At 39.9% G+C, this 15,177-nt stretch overlaps 1 protein-coding gene across 2 annotated transcripts in view; it reads right to left on the bottom strand.

The window, feature by feature from the left end:
* The window catches only part of frmd4a (FERM domain containing 4A), a 521,753-nt gene that overhangs the window by 429,399 nt on the left and 77,177 nt on the right, over nucleotides 1-15,177 (bottom strand). The window lies entirely within an intron of this gene.

Below are 15,177 nucleotides of genomic sequence, written 5' to 3'. Positions count from 1 at the left end.
TGGACTCAAATTTACCAGACCCTGTAAAGTTGTACTGAAGTCTCTACAACCACTTTTATATTCAAATTTAAAATATTTGTAGTCTTCCAGGAGAAATTATTTTTGACTTCAAAAAGGTAGAATTACAGTAGACTGCGAAATGTCAGGAAATGTACCAAATAAAGTGGCAAAGTCAAAATTTTCTGGGGATGCCTCCAGGTCCTTCAGGAAAATAAATCTCAGGCCTTCGTCACTCACATTTCCCCAATAAGTTCTAAATCCACCGTTGTGGCAAACTGCATTTTCGGGTACTCTAGTTTTTTTTACCTCCTGCAATAAAAGTGATGGAATATTGGGTAGACTTGCAGCTTAAGTTATGACAAGCCCATGTCCCACTGCACTTTCACATACCATAAGGTCTATACTTAAAGCTGTTTTGGTGTGTCAGCCTTTTTGAAGCTGCCGGTCAGCTTTTGTCAGTTTCCTAGGATGGCGTGCAAGTTCCCCAAAGGGACACACCCTAATTGCCCAAACAATTGTCACTGCTCATTTTATAAAAATATTTCCATATAATGATCCTGGTGGGTTTCAAACTTCCTTCTCCATCCCCTTCTCATTCTAATACATTTTGTACATTATTAATGCAGTTGCAGCTTTACTTTTCCAAGAACCAGCATATCAATTTCCTATTTTCAATAACCTTTCGCTGGATTTGAAGGGGCCCATCAGTCAACCGACAATTACAATAACATCTAAAGATCTTTTCTGCAAAACGATTATCTGGTATGAAATAATTACACAAAGAGGGTGAATTACTTCATTGATAAGTGGGCTAGTATACATAAAAAATGAGACAATTTAATTCTAATTAAAAGAAAAACTCCGACCACTGTGTTATTTTCTTTACATGGAAATCTTTCATGAAATAGAACAATAAATCCCCGCTATTACAAACTGCAACAAATAGGTTGTGGGTGGTATCAACTGCCTGCACAAGTTGATCTACTGAATCAAAGAATTACAAAGAATGTACAGCACAGAAACAGGCCATTCGGCCCAACAGGTCCATGCCGGTGTTTACGCTCCAGGTGACACTCCTCCCACCCTTCTTCATCTAACCCTGTCAACATATCCTTCTATTCTCTTCTCCCTCATGTGTTTATCTAGCTTCCCCTTAAATGCATTTATGTTAGTTGCCTCAACTACTCCTTGTGGTAGCGAGTTCCACATTCTTGCCACTCTCTGGGTGAAGAAGTTTCTCCTGAATTCCCTATTGGATTTATCAGTGACTATCTTATATTTAAGGCCCCTAGTTCTGCTCTCCCACGCAAGTGGAAACATCATCTCTATGTCTACCCTAGCAAACCTTTTCATAATCTTAAAGACCTCTATCAAGTCACCCCTCAGTCTTCTCTTTGATTTTTTTTTGGAGGGTGGGATAATGCAGCCATAGTCAGCCAATGAAGAAAGCAACTTGAGAGGTGTGCAAAGATATTCTGTCGCAGAAGACCTGACTATGACTGGGAAACTCGCACCTAAAAGGAAATCTAAGTGACAGGGGATGGGACAGCACATCTATAAATATTTTTTTTTAATGATATCCAGCAGTGACACCACCGCAGGTTAGGATATCCTCACTTTCTCACCTCTTCACAGCTCTCTAAAAAGAAACCTATTCACAGGATATTAAACCCTTTAACTGCTTCTTTGTGATCGCTGATAAAATATCAGACTCTTGACCTTTATCTGTTCCTCCCTCCACTTCATTTTGTTCAGTCCTTGATTGCCACCTACTTTCTGGTCATAAATAACAACATACTATCAGCGGATTAGATTCAATGTTCATCCTCAGTAGCTGTAATCAGAAATATAAATGTTGAGCACAGTAGACCACCTTACCAAAGATATGTGGCAATCGAGTTAATCCAGGGCTATTCAACAGCTGCAAATATTTACACTCGTCAATGAAAATGTCAGTGGACCAAGCTTCGGAGCAGCTACAATAACATGGCAAAGTTGTGTAATCCCCTCTGCTACCAGCACTTTTAAATTGACTGAGCCATATTATTATGCTCAACCATCCTCCGCTTTCATGATACTTAAATTGTGGTGAGAAACAGCTACATCAACTCACAGTTACTCCAATCAAACAAATGTAAAGAGCAGAATTCCTCTGCTAATGTCACCACTTTTATGATCTTTCAAAGGAGACAATTTTCACTGCTTGGAACAAGGTATTTCCACACAGAGACTGTTAGTTTATTCTGATTCAGAATTGACAATTCATCTCCTTGTGTGGTCTATTATCTGAATATGGTGAAGCTGGTGCATTTAATTTTCATTTTTCTCCCCCCACATTTTTAATTACCTCATTTTCTCTCCTACTCTTTTCAGTCTTAATGGTGTTCTGCACTATATGCCATGGTCCTTCACTAACTTTTCTCAACAAAATAAAAGCAAAGATGGTAAGGCTCTTTGGCCATGAACATCTCCACAAGTGCAGTCAATGCCATTCGTCAGATGGCCGACTAGGAGTTGTGCTACAGAGGATCAGAAGGGAGCTCGTTCCCTAAGCCAATTTTTTCTTCTTCTGATAGATAACTAACAAACTTGCTTTATAGAGGAAGCATTAGTACAAATATCAGAAAAGGGCATGTCAACACTCTTGAGCACAGTCCCAACATTTCAGTTAACAGATTATTCTTCCTATAAATTTTTGCAGCATTCTTCACTGTACTAGATGTAGGTCTAAAATCATGAAATATTCTGTATTGCATTAGCAAATGAGACATACATGTGTACATTCCATTAAATGACACATGGCATATGCATAACTATCTGGTTACAATTAAATCAATCTTGAAATTTGATGTATGAGTTACTTAAAGGATTAAGGGTTAATCCAAAAATTGCTGAAGTCAATCATGTATTATCAACCTGAACTCCATTATAATGACCTCTGGTGGCAATTTTGACCTAGACGTCAGGCTTGCTTCAGAAAGATTAGACAGCTGAAACAGGCCAAATGGTAATGTCATATAGATTAATTATACTCATATACTCACATCACAATGATTTCAGATGGTGCCCATGATGCCCTATATGTTTCAGTAAAACTCCTTCAAACACCTGCTGTGTATTTGATTAACAGCACAGTCCAAAGTCTCATTTTTGTTTGCATCAGTACTCTCTTTGAATGATTCTAGTTACCATGACAATACAAAACTGGCATTGGTGCCCTCATTTAATTCTGCTTGCCCACATGGTGACCTGGATTTTTGTAATGACAGCAGCTGCGGGTTTATTTCAATGATAAAATGAGAAATGACATTAAGACCATATGGAACTCCTGATCAGCTAAGCAGGAACTGCAGACCAGCCCAGAGTCAAACTTGGGTTTTTCTTATCGTTATGGAAAGATAGACCATGCCAAAAGGGCAGCAAAGTTGCCAAATTTCAGAAACAATCCTCAGTGGACAATACAAGATAGATGAAGTGCCAACACCCTCCTCTTAAATTTCACTCAAAAAACACATTTTGTTGGGCAGTGAAAATTTTGAGATTTATAAATCTGTAAAAACATTAGCCAACACATGTCAGAAGTAGATATTGGGAAATTGCGTAACCCCCAGGCTACAAGTTTCTGACTATTTATTTTAATGGGTGCAAAAAGTTCCCTATATTGTTTAGAAAACTCTATGTTACAACACACATTCAAACACAAAATAATACAGAATTTAGGGATTTAAAAATAGTGAGGGATGACGGGGTGTTTACATAATAGTCATTGGGCTTCAAAAGTAATTCACTATATGAAATCTTTTGAGATATTTTGATGTGATAAGGAACTTTATAACATGTGAATAACTACAGTAAAAACTGCCCAAAAGGAAAAATGGGCACATTACACTGTGATGGGTACATTACACTGTGATGGGTATATTACAATGGAATGGCCATGCTCATCTGATATGCTGAACAGCTGTTTGTGGACTTGAAAGTAAAGTATGCTTAAAACTTAAGGGTAAATTCACTGATGGTGCACTCCTAGAAGGAAAAGGAGCGTGGGCCAGAAAATCAGTGCTACAGTGTTCTAGCCCTCTCTCTGACTGTGCTCTCTTCAAGCATGGCCCACCTCTGAGAATAGGATGGGTGAATTTACCCTTTAATTTAAAAAAAAACTTTAGAACTGGTAGAGGTACCAGGGGGCAATATTAGATAACACTCCATCATTCTGTGAGCCTACCCTGAAGTATATATTCCATTAAAGAGGGAATTTTTTAAAAAATAGTATCCACAAACCTAATGCATACATCACTCTTTTCATCAGTAACAAGGAACCCAGGCACCGGCAACAGTATTCGTTTGCTCTCTCTACACTGAAATCCAGAGCAGCTGACAGGAATGCAGCATTAAGCAGATCACACTTAAAGGCACTTTTACACTGAAGGAAGACACTCGATACTCCCACCATAAACAGAACTCATTAATATAAAATACCTGAACTCCAGAGACCTGGCGCCAACAGAGACATAGATTTTCACGAGCTACCCTCAGGTCTCTACTTACAACTAACTATGGAGCTTTTCTCTTTGGGAATTGCAGGCCTATGGAGTTACATCAGGAAGGAAGATAAACATAGGAGTACGTGCACAGAAATCACAGATCCTCAGTTCAGTGCATCCCACCCTCCACTCCGGACCCGTCATAACAATGTGATAGTGCTTTAAACTGGTGTCTGCTGAGGCTTGGCTTTTGCACACATCTAATTACCTAGGAATTGAGGAAATGTGAAGAGAGTAAACTGCTTCACTTTCGGTTCAACACCTACACAGAGTTGGGCAAATCAAGCAGTTGAATCACATTGAAAAGAATGTGCATATTATATATATTACTGATGGCGCACGTAAATGCTAGACACACCAGCACATTTTTCGTGGAATTTAAATGGGTGATTTTACAAAAAATATGTAACGAGCATTTTTTTTACTCTTTTTATAAGTCTAGCAGCATACCTTTTATACAACTTCTAGCATAGCTGTAGCAAAAACAAATATTCCACTTCATGATATTTACTGCCTTGTGTTGTCTGTCAACCACTATTGGCAAGATATTTCTGAAAAAATCTTCTCAATAAGAACACAGAATAATCCTTGCATCCTCTAAATACCTGCAATAGAGGCCTACTTTAAACTTGAATAGAAAATGGTTGATCCTAATCAGATAAGACTGGCACATTCCCTGAAATAAAAATGTATTTCCGTGAACCAACTTGCTTTCAGATTCAATGTCCAAACTTGTCAAAGAAACAAGTTTGGACATTTACTGTATCGTTACAAGCCCTGATATAGAGCACAATACTGAACATTACTGTAACAGTTTGAGACTCACGGTCCTCATGACACAAAATGCAGATTGACGACATTTAGGGTCTTCTTTATTCTTCAAATGATGTGCATCATCTAACATGACAAAGGGACTGTGGGTGAATCCTTCCATGTTCACTAATATAACAGATTAATGTAGTATTGTTCTCAATATGCATACCAATTTGCCCTGTACTAAGACCTACAAACAATCCTGAGTTAGCTGTACCCCCGCAATTCTAGGTGATCGTTATTATATGGCACCCACTGACCTCACTTTTTCCAGGGATCCTTGCTGCCATTCTCAGTCAAATGCTGCCTTGATGTGATGGGCGGTACTCTCATCTCTCCTCTGGCATCCAGCTCTTACGTCCATGCAGGGATCACTCCTACATTGTATGGAGGATGCAGAATGAAGACGAATTGTGCTAGACACAATGAAGAGTCCGTAAGTCTGAGGTACCGTATGTTTATTCTTAATAAATCATATTGACTTCTATTTGCACTCTCAAGGGCATTGGAACTCATTCTTCTTCAGGTTGTTGTTTTTTGTTATAATTCAACGGCAATCATATGTCAGCATTAAGATGTACAGACATCATTGAAAGCTGTTGCTCAGTGCTTGGGAATAACAGTGCTTGGGAATGACTGAATAATTAGCTGCATGAAATAGCATCTGTGCCAACAATAAGTAACCTACTGTCAACGCTGGATGTCAATAAACCACTGGATGAAATTTGTCTCATGATTTACAATCTTGGTAGAAAACTATTTTTCAATTAAAAATGTCAGACATGCAATAAGCTCAGGATTCTCTGGGTGTACTCTGCTATAAAGTGCACCCATGCATTAATAAATAGAGAGTCATGGAACCATGGCATTTATTCTGCACGTAGAAGCAGTTTAATGCCTCACAAATTCACGGTTTCTCAAGTTTAAAACTTAATTAATATTCTGTGCAGTAGTGCAGTTACTGACTGATTTCTACTGACCAAAATTCCTCCAGGACTCAGAATAAGGGATACTTCACTTCAGGCAGTGTTGACGTACATGTCCAGTCAGCCACTGTGTCAAAGGTCATAGGGTAATTTTCAAAGTAACAAAAGGGAACAAAATATAAAATAAAATAGCTCAATATGTAATCTGCTTTGCATTTTAGCACATACTAATAAAAGGATACCTGCTGGCAAGACAGTATTCATGCCCACAGCTTTATAACTCTTCTAATTTTATTTTTAAATTGAGAAACCTAAGTGAAGACCCAAGGATCATAGTGCAGGATACATGAAGATTGAAAAGTGTAGGAAAGACAATAAGATAAACTGATGTTGGATGATTTTCTGGCTTGCATTTTAAAAGTCTGCAAACGGCGGTAGGAAGGGAAAACTAAGGATGGTAGGGAATTCCATGGTTTTGAGGTCCTGGGATAGAATGCTTTAGTGTAGGAGATGGTGTGCTGAATCCTGACAGTGAGGATGCAGAGGGGAGGAGGAAGAGTCTAAGGTCACTGAATTCCAACCTTAGAAGAAACAAAAAAGGAAAGTTCAAAGGATAAATGGCCATTGTAGCATTGATAAAATAAAAACAAGATTATTACAGAGAATTAAACTGGGAGTAAACCACAGTCTCCATGGATATCCTCTTACAATAAATTTTTCAGAAATCAACTGCAAATTATTTCTCAATAAACTTGCAGTAAAGACGTCACAAAGTAGGACACAAACAAAAGCCTAACACACTTGTATTACATTCCTGTCAGCATTATTTTTTATACAGGTATCAACCCATTTATCTTAAACAGGTTAACACACCTGTGGAAAATTAGCACACACAGGAATGTCGTACACGCATGTTAAATGTTCACGTGAACTTTACCGACTGGAATTTCATAGATTAGAATTTCTACCCAGAGAACTATTGACATTTCACAGAGTGCTAAGGCAGTGGGTGTCCGTACCCTATCCACCCCTCCCCCGCCAGATTACCTTGTAATCAATCCCAAATATCCACTGTACTCCAATGAAAATATTGATGTATGTACTGCAGTAAGAGTATGAACTTTACTACTGATGTTCCTAAAAATGCATTGCACCAGTGAACTTTAATGGACCAGGGGTGGAATTCTCCATCTAATTTCTGTCATTCAAAAAGGTGTTGAAAAGTCTGGCCATCCAGATGATTTAAAGTACAAAAGTAGCCTTTGGGATGTTATAAAAGCAAATATTCTCTGGTGTGAGGAATGTTACAGAGAGGGTGTTTTATAAGGTTTTTCAATTATCCGGAGCCATAAACAAGATGCATTTTTAGTTAAAGAATATTGTACATGTATTATGAAGCAGCTCTGCTCCAAGCCTGAAACCTGTCATCAATAAAAAGAAAAAACATGGATGCTAATAGAAACATAAAATCGTTCTGATAGTGTGATTTTGGTGCAACTATGATGCTCCTAGTTTAGATCGTGCTATAGTGTGAAGTTAACTTATTAAAAAAAAAATTCAATCCTGGCACACAGCACATAACATGCTGGGAGTGCCACAGGGTCAGAGGTGAAGGCCACTGCGATAAAAAGCAGCATCAGTGCAGCAAGGATGGAGGTGACAGCATTTCTGACAGGTTCTGACAAGGGATTACACCTAAAACATTTTTCTTTACAGATGCTAATGGATTTTCTGTTTTATCAGAGATATATCCACTGTGGGGAATATATCTGTGATAAAAACGGTCAGTGAATTGCAAGAGGCAGCACCGAACATAAATGAGGAGGAACAAGTACAGATGAAATTCTAGGAAAAACAACCTGCTGTTCAGAAGGCCAGGTTGTGGGCTCTTTCAAATGATGTGCCCCAGGACTGGACCTCACGGGGCCTGTCTGTCAATAGGATTTGGTAGCTCAACATCAGCACTTAATAGAGTCATCTGAGTGTGCGGCAAGCAGCCTCTACAGTTTGGATGCATCTTTGGAGAGTTGCACAACCTGCACGTGTGCAGTGACTGCCTGACTGAGCTGCAGATCACCATGAAGAATGTGGACACTCCAGGATCCTCTGCAGCGGAGCAACACTGCCTGAGATTGCAGGCTCAGGTATAGCTACCATCATATGCTATGACTGGGGCTCTTTGGGCTCAAATATCCAGTGGCCTCTCGTCTGAATTCACCACAGTGGGAAATAAGATCGAGACAACTGTAATGCAGCTCTTCAAGAACCTTGTTGCAGGCCAGAAGTCTATTCTCACACAAATCTCTAGTTGTGCTAAGGGAGCACTCAGCAGCAAGGCAACTGGCAGGTGCTGGCACGGATGAAGATGTCTCAGAGAGTGGTGCCTCTGTCTGACTGTCAGCCACCCCACTCTAAGGACTAGCAATGTGTCACATAGCATATAGGCCAGGCAGCCATTGCATCAGTCCTGCTTAGAGTTACAGAGCCATCTGATGGCCCAGCACAAGGAGGTACTAGACCACTTCCATCCACCTTACTGCTTCCTCCCACTGGGAAAACTCCCACTTAAGGAAGCACAGAGTTAGGGAGTAGAAGGCACACACTTTCACTAAGGGGAAACACCGAGGCAGAATGCACTGAACCCATCTGCACCACATACCATTAAGGTTAATAAATGTTGCGTTGACTGACGCTGGAACATATCCTGACAGTCATGTTAGTATGAGGCAAATATTATTGCAGAGAAAAGAAGAGGCATTCATGGGGCTTGATGTAAAGTTGGCAAGGATATTGGGCATATGTGGGGATGAATATGTGCATCAGAGGTGTAATGCACTTATTTAAAGGTGTCATCTATTAGACTACACCGGATAACTCTTGCTAACAAAGTAGTTCATTGCGCAGGCAAATCTTCAGTCTTGTGGTTGGGTTCATCCTCTTTCTATGGTGCTCCTGCTTTTCTTCTTCTGCCTGTTATACCCCTTTGCAGGACAAAGTATACCTAGATAATCTTCAAGACCTTGGCCAAGCTGTACTGTAGCACTCCCCTGATCTGTTCAGACATTTGAAACGCTGCTGGAGATGCTGATGTTGTGCTCCATTAAGACCCAGGTAGTAACATGGGCTGTACTGTAACTCTCCTCAGGTCCAGTCTTTGGGTTTTGTAGTGGTGGCATCAGCCACAGCTGTAGTGCATTTCGCTGGTTCCCCCAGTGGCCATCTCTGCAGTCTTCATTAACCTTCAAATTACACGAGCACCATTGACTGCCATAGCGTTCATATGGAAGCGTGGGTAGCTCTTTATTACTGCTGGCTGCTTTCCAAAGGTAACCTGATGAATTCACTGGCCCTGCCTAACAATTAAACCAGTGACCTGAATAATACTAGCACTAGAAGCTTGGGAGATACGCCAAAAATCTCCAATAGTTACTTGGAACTACGGCGCCATATAGAAGTACAACAAAACTGTGAACCATGGCAGTCAATGGCAGAGCTGTTCCTGTCCTGAAAGGGGTTATGAAGTCTGGCTGCAGCAGTGTGAATGATTCTGTTATAGCCTCTTTTAGGAACCTTCATCTTCATATACAACTGTCGTCGGACATGTCCAAGAACAAGAACATGACCCTGCACACGCGGGTGGCAGCGTAAGGATGGACCATAACAGGGCACCTAAGCTACAAATGCACATCTGCCATGCCTCCTTTAATCTTCTTTCTCTCTGCAAATAGACAGATATGTCCATGGGATATCCATAGCTCCTTTCAAACCGGCACATTAAGATCATTCACTGGACAAAATGTGTGGATGACAGATGAAATATATGTTTAACAGGCTGTCAGGAAGATGCCAAGAAGTTTCACTACCTTCCTTATCCAACAACATCAATATAGCAGAGAAACACTGACTCGAAATAAATGAACCCAAAAAAAAAAAGTGCCTTTAAAGCAAGGACCCAATTGACGGGAACAGATCCTTCCTGATATTGGCATTTAGCCCAGGAGAGCACTGTTCAGGTCTTCCACTTGCATTATGGGGACTTCTCCTCACTGGCATCAAAATTGGGACTTTAATGAGCGTAGTGCACAACTAGTGAGCAGACTTCAAGTGCCTGAGGTGTTTCCAAGTCATGTTTTTGTGTGCCGTATGCATTAGTCTCCAAAGATCACATTACCTACCTCCTTGTCCCTTGTAATAAATCTGATTCAATATTATTAGCAACAAGTCCCCTCCCCCAAAAATAAAATGAATACCACCTGGCTGTGATTTTTTTTTAAACGTCAGAGTGCCAGAGCATTGTTTCAAAGATTTATAATAGCTGGCAAGGATGAATCAACTATATGTCATTCCAGTAAAGCAACTTAACTTTCTCTGCATAATGCTGTAACCTTGATGGTGTGTGAGCACTGCTATAGTAAATGTATGCCATAACCTCAGCAGTATGTCTGAAGTTGTGCCAATTTGCATGGTAAATGTGATACAATACAACAGCACATATTGCTTTATCAGTGCTTTAAAAACTAAGTAGAATACTATTTTCTTATTATCTAAATTGGTAACAAATATTCAAATTGGAAATGTTTATTGCAGTCATTACTAAAGTCCATCAACTGAACAAACACATTTGTTCCCTTTAACCAAGGATTTTTTCACCTTTAAGATTCTATACTTGCGTGCATTATTAAAAACACTGCAGAACGCACATACATGTTCATTGTCAACTCCATTTCACTACCCATCGATGACTGAACAAAGCTTTAAAACGACAAGCCCACTGAACTAGCAAAGCCAATAAAAGCATTTGTTTCCATACATTAATAAAACAAAAAATGTAATCTCTTTGGAGGTTCTATGCTATAAATCTCAAACTCACTGTTAAATTGGGCATACTACACATTACATTTTTATGTCAAAAACAAAATACTGCGAATGCTGGAAATCTGAAATAAAAACAGAAAATGCTGGAGAAGCTCACCAAGTCAGGCGGGATCTGTGGAGAAAGGAACAGAGTTAACGTTTCAGGTCGAAGCCTTTTGTCAGAATGCAGATGCTGCCTGACTTGCTGAGCTTCTCCAGCATTTTCTGTTTTTATTACATTTTTATGTTACTGACTGAGTCTCTTTCTTCATGTTCCTCACAGTGACAGAAATCACCTGCGTGGTGTCAGTCTTTGCTGGTATCACTTGCACCTGTAAAACCGAAGGCTATGAGGTGAAGCCCTTCTATGAACTTCAGCTCATCAGTAATTATCAACTAAATGGAGCATTCCTTCATGAATAAGTTCCATGACCTGTGCGATATTAGTAGTGAACGCATTAATTTGTCTGCATCAAATTTCTTTGTCTGCTATTTTAACAAAGATGTTAACACAAAAGGAAATGCGGCCCAACTATGGCTAACAAAAGAAATTAAGGATAGTATTAGATCGAAAGAGGAGACATATACAAAGTTGCCAGAAAAAGTAGCAAGCCTGAGGATTGGGAGCAGTTTAGAATTCAGCAAAAATGGACCAAGGGATTGATTAAGAGAGGAAAAATAGAGTATGAGAGTAAACTTGCAAGGAACATAAAAGTGGACTGTAAAAGCTTCTACAAGTATGTAAAAAGAAAAAGATTAGTGAAGACAAATGTAGGTCCCTTACGGTCAGAAACAGGAGAAGTTATAATGGGTACAGGGAAATGGCAGAGCAATTAAACAAATACTTTGGTTCTGTCTTCACGGAAGAGGACACAAATAACTTCCCAGAAATGCAAGGGAACCAAGGGACTACTGAGAAGGAGGAATTAAAGGAAATTAGTATTAGTAAAAAAAAGTGCTGGAAAAATTAATGGGACTGAAAGCCGATAAATCCCCACAGCCTGATAATCTGCATCCCAGAGTACTAAAAGAGGTAGCCGTGGAAATAGTGGATGCATTAGTTGTCATCTTCCAAAATTCTATAGATTATGGAACAGCTCCTGCAGATTGGAGGATGGCAAGTGTAACCCCACTATTTAAAAACGGAGGGAGAGAAAACAGGGAACTACAGGCCGGTTAGCCTAACATCAGTAGTAGGGAAAATGCTTGAGTCTGTTATAAAGGATGTAATAACAGGACATTTAAAAAATATCAATGGGATTAGACAAAGTCAACATGGATTTATGAAAGGGAAATCATGTTTGACAAACCTACTGGAGTTTTTTGAGGATGTTACTGGTAGAATAGATAAGGGAGAACCAGTGGATGTGGTTTATTTGGATTTTCAGAAGGCCTTTGATAAAGTCCCACATAAGAGGTTAGTGTGCAAAATTAAAGCACATGGGATTGGTGGTAATATACTGGCATGGATTGAAAATTGGTTAACAGACAGGAAACAGAGAGTAGGAATAAATGGGTCTTTTTCGGGGTGGTAGGCAGTGACTAGTGGGGTACCGCAGGGATCGGTGCTTGGGCCCCAGCTATTCACAATATACATCCATGATTTGGATGAGGGAACTAAATATAACATTTCCAAGTTTGCTGATGACACAAAACTAGGTGGCATTGTGAATTGTGAGGAGGATGCAAAGAGGCTTCAAGGCGATTTAGACAAGTTGAGTGAGTGGGCAAATACATGGCAGATGCAGTATAAAGTGGATAAATGTGAAGTTATCCATTTTGGAAGGAAAAACAGAAAGGCAGGGTTTGTTTAAATGGTGATAGATTGGGGAATGTTGATGTACAAAGGGACCTGGGTGTCCTTCTACACCAGTCACTGAAAGCAAACATGCAGGTGCAGCAAGCAGTTAGGAAGGCAAATGGTATGTTGGCCTTCATTACAAGAGGATTTGAGTACAGGAGCAAGGATGTCTTAATGCAGTTATACAGGGCCTTGGTGAGACCACACCTGGAGCATTGTGTACAGTTTTGGTCTCCTTACCTAAGAAAGGATATACTTGCCATAGAGGGAGTGCAGCAAAGGTTCACAAGACTGATCCCAGGGATGGCAGGACTGTGATATAAGGAGAGATTGGGTTGACTTGGCCTGTATTCACTCAAGTTTAGAAGAATGAGAGGGGATCTCATTGAAACATATAAAATTCTGACAGGGCTGGACAGACTGGATGCAGGGAGGATGTTTCCCCTGGCTGGGGGGGTCCAGAATTAGGGGTCACAGTCTCAGGATACGGGGTAGGACATTTAGGACTGAGATGAGGAGAAATTTCTTCACTCAGAAGGTGGTGAACCTGTGGAATTCTCTACCACAGAAGGCTGTGGAGGCCAAGTCACTGAATATAATTAAGAAGGAGCTAGATAGATTTCTAGACAAAAAAAGCATCAAGGGTAGGGGGAGAGAGCAGGAATATGGTATTGAGATAGAGGATCAGCCATGATCATATTGAATAGCGGAGCAGGCTCGAAGGGTAAAATGGCCTACTCCTGCTCCTATTTTCTATGTTAACGTGTCCATTTTAAACAGATTAACTCCTTTGGTAAAACAGTGATACTCTCTAAATTCAGCGTTAATACAAACTTTGCAAACTTGCAGCAGTAATAGCAACAGCACGACGTTTGTAGAATAAAACAGTACAAGTTGTGACCAAGGGAAACGGAACTTGTATTTGAACTTACAAATATTGAAAGAGTTGATTGCAAAAATTTCTCATCCAACACAATTCAGAAAGCTAGCTCAATAGTGCCTTTTTTAATATATTTCAATTCTTGGTGTTGTTTCAAAGGTCATTTTGTTTAAAAGACAAATCATCTCCCTCCCACCCAACTGGTTTAAAATATCCAATTATTCACCAGTGCTGAGTGATGCCGTGAGCAGGATACAAACGAGTAAAATTATTTACATATAATTTAGCTGCATTAAAGTGAACAGGAAGAGTGGTATCGCAGGAGATATGGCGCTTTTCCTGCAAAACACAACAGGACAATTATAAAAACAAATTTAAAGCAAAAGTTGAATAAAAACACAAATACTTGTGTCTATTATTCAAGCATAAAATTGTGGTATGTGTAGAAAGTTATCATTTTATTTACTTAACAGCAGTGAACTGCACCAAGTAACCGTTTGAGGGTGTTCTGCACTATTAAAAAGCCCACCCTTTCAAAAATTGGGTAGCCTGGTATCTCTAGCTGCAAACAGTTAGTTGAATTGGGCATAGAATTCAAATCCCAGTGTTGACAGACATTCAAATTCACTCATTGTCTTGTTGGGCTTTCACAGTTATTTCTCAGTCCACTAGATGGAGCACCTCCATCTCAAGGGAGGAACTGCAGGCAGGAACAATCCCACCATGGACCAGCACCTGCTCAGTTTGTAAGATTGGCCATAACTTTTGGGAAGCAGGACTACAGCAACTGCAGACAGACAGGGAGGCCTACCAGTCACAAGAAAGGAATCAATATGAGAGTGCCATTCTCCCTTGCTTGTAAACCTCATTTGATCTGCACCCGAGTTCTGTAAAACTGCTGGATACCGTACTTGGAAATTCAGCCTTCCCAAATTCCACTGGTCAGAATCTATATAGCCCAGATGCGAGCCTTCTCTTTAACAACACTACAGGTTTTGCTAACACAATACACAAAATGCCCATCCCACTTCATTTAATTGCCAAAATAGCTCCTTATTAATAAACAGTAATGCTTAAATAATATCTTACAGGTTCATGCTCATTGGGATCATTTGTTGTACATAGCCCCAAATTCTCTGGGCATAATTATTCAGTTTCCAATTGTTTTTTATATAGGAGATGCCTATTCACCATCTGAGATTTTCAGGATGAGCAGCTGCAGAGAGTCTCGAGAGTGGGGACTCATGTATTCCAAAGACTGCGGCCAAATTCATATTGTGCTGGGTTTGGAATAGCAAATTCAGTGATGTTACAGTTCTTCATCAGGCCCCATATTTTGCACAACCACCCTGCAAATTT

Source organism: Heptranchias perlo, chromosome 24, assembly GCF_035084215.1.
Source record: "Heptranchias perlo isolate sHepPer1 chromosome 24, sHepPer1.hap1, whole genome shotgun sequence".
In the NCBI taxonomy this organism is placed as follows: Eukaryota; Metazoa; Chordata; class Chondrichthyes; order Hexanchiformes; family Hexanchidae; genus Heptranchias; species Heptranchias perlo.
This window is presented reverse-complemented; position numbering and strand designations above follow the sequence as displayed.